This window comes from Engraulis encrasicolus, chromosome 8, assembly GCF_034702125.1.
Source record: "Engraulis encrasicolus isolate BLACKSEA-1 chromosome 8, IST_EnEncr_1.0, whole genome shotgun sequence".
NCBI lineage: Eukaryota > Metazoa > Chordata > Actinopteri > Clupeiformes > Engraulidae > Engraulis > Engraulis encrasicolus.
Genome location: NC_085864.1, coordinates 42528691 through 42533690, shown reverse-complemented (window position 1 = coordinate 42533690; position 5000 = coordinate 42528691). Strand labels below are relative to the sequence as shown.

The 5000-nt window shown below is 43.0% G+C and overlaps 1 protein-coding gene and 1 long non-coding RNA gene across 2 annotated transcripts in view; both read right to left on the bottom strand.

The window, feature by feature from the left end:
* The window catches only part of megf6 (multiple EGF like domains 6), a 121330-nt gene that overhangs the window by 12915 nt on the left and 103415 nt on the right, over nt 1–5000 (bottom strand). The gene's annotated exons all lie outside the window — the stretch shown is intronic.
* LOC134454639 (uncharacterized) lies at nt 860–4609 on the bottom strand. The gene is made up of 5 exons (XR_010035878.1): nt 4558–4609; nt 3830–3939; nt 2959–3041; nt 2280–2378; nt 860–1037 (listed from the first exon to the last, which is right to left on the bottom strand). It is a non-coding gene; the product is annotated as an uncharacterized LOC134454639 (long non-coding RNA).

The window sequence follows — 5000 nt, the reverse complement described above, 5'->3', positions numbered from 1 at the left end:
TAGACACGATGCATACTTGAATAAAAATAACATTTTGTTAAACAGGTGCATGAGTAAGGGACAGCTCTTCCACATACCCATGTCATTGTAATGGGGACAAACGTTTGTTTACATTTCAAAAAAACATCTTCATTTATTCCCAATAACATTCAAAAGGTTATGCAACATCAGCAGACAACTAGCAAACAGACAGTGATACCTTTTGGGATAGTATTTGGATTAGACCTATGTTAAGAAGGTTTTTAATGCAATCAAAGTCTGCCCCTATTAGAATAGCTCAAATCTCAGAAAGAGCTGAGTCAAAAAAATGCCAGCATCACCGGGTACTGACAAGTCAAGGGTAGCATGAGGTATTCAACAGCATATTGAAATTGGCAGAAGCTATCTTTTAAGAGGCAAATGGTTGAGTAATCCAGTGCCACTTTGATGTTATGGGCATTCTAATTTGCCAGAAATCACGAGACATAACCCTCCATTCATTTTCATTTTTTTCTTTTTTCTGGTGAGTTAGAATGTCCGTACCACCAAAGCACCAAAACGTGGTATGGAAATCTATAGGACATAATGAAGAGGGAAGTGTGGGTGACCAGATAAAAAAAAAAAAAAACAGCTGGCACCAAAGCATCAAGGATATCTGGACTTCTATATCCCTCATGCAATGCCACTGCCCATTGACTTCAATGGTGCGACACCTTCCATTCTGACACACACAGAGACACACTGCCATACAAAGCAAGAAAGAGTGTGGGGAGATATAATCACAAATAGTAGCTACATTTCTGTCCTGATGCATCTGCCAGATGGCAATCTAGCAAAGAACTTGTGCCGAGGGTGCAGTAACACATGGAGAACCATGATGTGATGTAGTATGTGATGGTTTATTAGCAGTTTTGTGGTTGTAGTGTCTTCTAGAGGGTTCACAAGAAGTGCAGATTTTGCAGAGGTGTTGGTGGCCCATGACTGGTCCTGGATGGTGCACCACCTTCACCGACTCTCCTCCCCTGATGCTGATGAGTTGGACATGCTGGAAAGGTCATCTAAAGTTTGGCAAAGAGAGAAGATTAGAGGAGAGTGCATGTGTGTGTGTGTGTGTGTGTGTGTGTGTGTGTGTGTGTGTGTGTGTGTGTGTGTGTGTGTGTGTGTGTGTGTGTGTGTGTGTGTGTGTGTGTGTGTGTGTGTGTGTGTGTTATTAACCCATTTTAGCCTGATGCTGCATACACGATGCATTGTCCAAGGCGCCTGAAGTGACATGGGTGCATTCCAATATGCAGACTGTCCATTCTCATGCAAGATGATGGTCTTGGCTTTTAAATGCAACTAATTTCACATTTTTATGTGCCTCAGAGGCTGAGCAAGTTAGGTTTTTACCGCCCCCAAAGGTTGCTGGTTCATCTCCCAGCCCGCCAGGTTGGTGGGGGGAGTAATTAACCAGTGCTCTCTCCTCCATCCTCCATGACTGAGGTACCCCACGCATGGTACCTTCCCGCCACACTGCAACATACTGCTCCCTTGGGATGCCAATGTAGGCTGCACCCTTGCACAGGTGAGGCATAAAATGCAATTTTGTTGTGTGCAGTGTATACTTCTATGGGCAGTCATGGGTGAGCGGTTAGGGCGTCAGACTTGCATCCCAGAGGTTGCCGGTTCGACTCCCGACCCGCCAGGTTGGTGGGGGGAGTACTCAACCAGTGCTCTTCCCCATCCTCCTCCATGACTGAGGTACCCTGAGCATGGTACCGTCCCACCGCACTGCTCCCCATGGGGCGCCACTGAGGGCTGCCCCCTTGCACGGGTGAGGCATAAATGCAATTTCGCAGTGTGCAGTGTTCACTTGTGTGCAGTGGAGTGCTGTGTCACAATGACAATGGGAGTTGGAGTTTCCCAATGGGCTTTCACTTTTTTCACTACTTGTGTGCTGTGTCACAATGGCAAAGGTGGGCTTTCACTTATATACACCTAGAGATTTTTTCCCCTGAGTCCAATGTTTTTAAACAGTTGAAACATGAACATTTCTAGTCAATATTTACAATGGAATAGTAGACCTCTGTGTCATATTCCCAAGGAATGGTAGCATCGCATCTGCTGTGCTGTGCTGAGTCAAAGTAATTCATAAGCCTACTGGTTGTGTTTTCCCTGCCCATTCACAACTTTGATGGCCTGCAATTTATTCAGATGTGTTCTACAACTTTTTGATGAAACTTCCATTTTACATTTGATACCACAAACTAGGCTTACTTGTTGTGCTGTGTGGATTTTTGTTGAGCAGGGATCTCACTTACCAATTAGCATGTTTTCCTCTTGTTACCAGCATCAGTCTGAACCTGACTGGACACCTGTGCACTTCACCATATGTGAACTCTGAGGGCAAGTGTAGAAGCCTGGCAAATAAAGACAGGAATAAGTCGGTCTCAGTATCACTGTGCAACTACATTCACAATGTAATATGTTGGTTTAGTTGAATTCTGTCCATCACAATTTAATATTATGGTTTACATTTAGGCATACAACTTTCACAATGCCATATTAGTTACATTTAGCTAGCTAGTGTCCTATTTGGTAAGGACATGTACAAGTGATGTAGGCTGTACAGCAGAGGGGTGGGCAACTTTCATTATAAGGTGGGCCAACATTTTTAATTACCACAATCAGTGGGCCACATCACCACGCACTTGAGAGAATTTACAAAAGGATACTTCACTTTTTCTTTATTTTTACATGAATGCTTACACTATTGATTTATAGGGGGTTAAAAACTGTCCTTTTTCTTTTTTTAAAAGTGAGAAGTTGGGCTGCATGTGGCGCCCGAGCCTCCAGTTGCCCATCCCTGCTGTACAGTTTCCTAACAGAAAGGCTCTCATAGTATTTCAAATAATGGTCTATATAAAAACTGGTTATAATAGGTACAGTGCAGCATAAACAGGGTTGAGGGGGTGGTTTCTTTTATTTCGTTGTACCTACCGAGTAGTTTAGCCAATGTCTGTGTGACACGTTCATGCTGCCACCTCCACAGCATCCTCTTCACAACCGCAGGGGCAAAACACCTGAAAACATAATAATGTAATCCTTTTTCAGTCCAAGATATAGACTAGAAAATGAGTGACAGCATCACAATCAGGTATGCAAGTGTAGTGGACCCCCCATTTTCGGCTTTTTGTTATTCCCTTATTCTCACTCCCTGTCTTTTTGTTGTCCTGTCAGAAGTTGTCTTTTAGTTTAATTATGCTGTTGCACGTTTTCGCCAATAGATGGCATTATAGGACCAGCAATGAGTGCAGAGACCCTCTCTGGTGCAGTAGCCAGTGACTTCGGTCACATAAAGAACGAAACGTGGAAGTGACAGGCTTTGTTATGATACAGAAGTAGGCCAGTGACAATGGCCTCAAAATTTGGAGACACCCCAACCGGAGGTAGAACAAAACCCAAGAGAAGTCACATTTTGGGTGCTTTTTTTGTTTGGAGGTGCATATGAAAATGTGTAAAATGTTTAGGCTTAGCATTAAAATCACTTTGGCCAAGAATCATTTTCATGTATGGGACACCCTAGACATGAGGAAAAATATTATTGGGTTTTGTTCTACCTCCGGTTGGGGTATCTCGAAAACGAAGGCCTTTTTGGGCCCATTGTCACTAGCCTAAAGGCAGCGGTGTCAGCTGGACAGTTATGCTGAGGAAAATGTAAATAAGCAACGAACTCAGCAAAACTCTACACACTTGAGGACCTTATTCATTAAGTGTGCAACATAAGCATTCACGCAATAATGCCACCAGGTCACATTTAAAATTTAATTAGGAGTATTTTGTTATGGATCTTATGTAGTGATAGACTTACCATTTCTTGTTATGGCATATCTGGCCTATTCCCAAGAGAAGGCTGATGTCCCTGTCTGTTGATCTGATTTTGACGTCGGCAAGATGCTTCGTGCTGTCTGGGTTTCAAACCTAGTGGTGAAATGACAAGGGATTTTATGTAAACAAAATGCTTATTTCAGTAAGTGTACATACAGTAAACAGATCTAAGAAGTTCCCAGAGCACCCTACGATAGCTGGCATGGTTGGCACAAAGACCCAAAGAGCAAAATTGTCCCAAGATTGTCTTCCAAACAATTCCACTCCAAACATTTTCCTTCTGAAATAAACAATGTCCATATCCAATCAAACCTCAGTAGGCAGCTATCTCGTCAGGTCGGCCTTACCATAGACACATCTGTGGCCCGTAAATTTACAATCTCAAACGTCATCACCATATAAGCCATGGCACAACACAAGCGTTTATTTTTATAATAAACAAGATATCTCGGCACGTTTGCGCTAGTTATCTGAACACTGATTGTTAACGAATGCCCGAAATAGTGTAGAGCTAGCTGCCATTTATGTTATGCTAGCTAGGGTCAAGTCATCTCATCCAAACTAGCCACAGTAAGGGGGAAATTACGCTTCAAATGAACGGGAATGACTCAAAACTTTAGAAATATATTGTTAGAATGTACCGTATACAAGGTTAGTCTATGAGGTTAAATAGTTTTCTTACATATATATTTTTATATCCCAGTTACGTACCATATCTTCTGCATGAATCGAGGCCTCCTGTTTCATTGGCACGAATGAATGATAAATCCTGTCAGGGAGCGGAGCAGTTAACAGAGAGGATTTATGGCTATGCAGTTAACCACAGCCTTTTGTTTACAGTTGTTACCAGGGCAACGCAGCTAGGACCCCAAAGCGACAGATAAGGCAGAAGCGACAGATAAGGCGCCGACAGTTTCCATCGAAGTCCTCGCGAAACACTGATTGGTTGGCAGTAAGAGATGTTTTGATTGGCTCTCGCCATATGACCCCACCCCCACGCGAAAACCGGCTCAAAATTCGTACATCTGTGAAAAAAGTTTCACAGCCGTGTGCTCGCAGCTCCGAACAGGAAGAAGTTGGTAAAGCATGGCACAAGCCGTACGCACTTCTCTTGCCACAACTTCAAAACATTTCTACACATACATTTTAATATT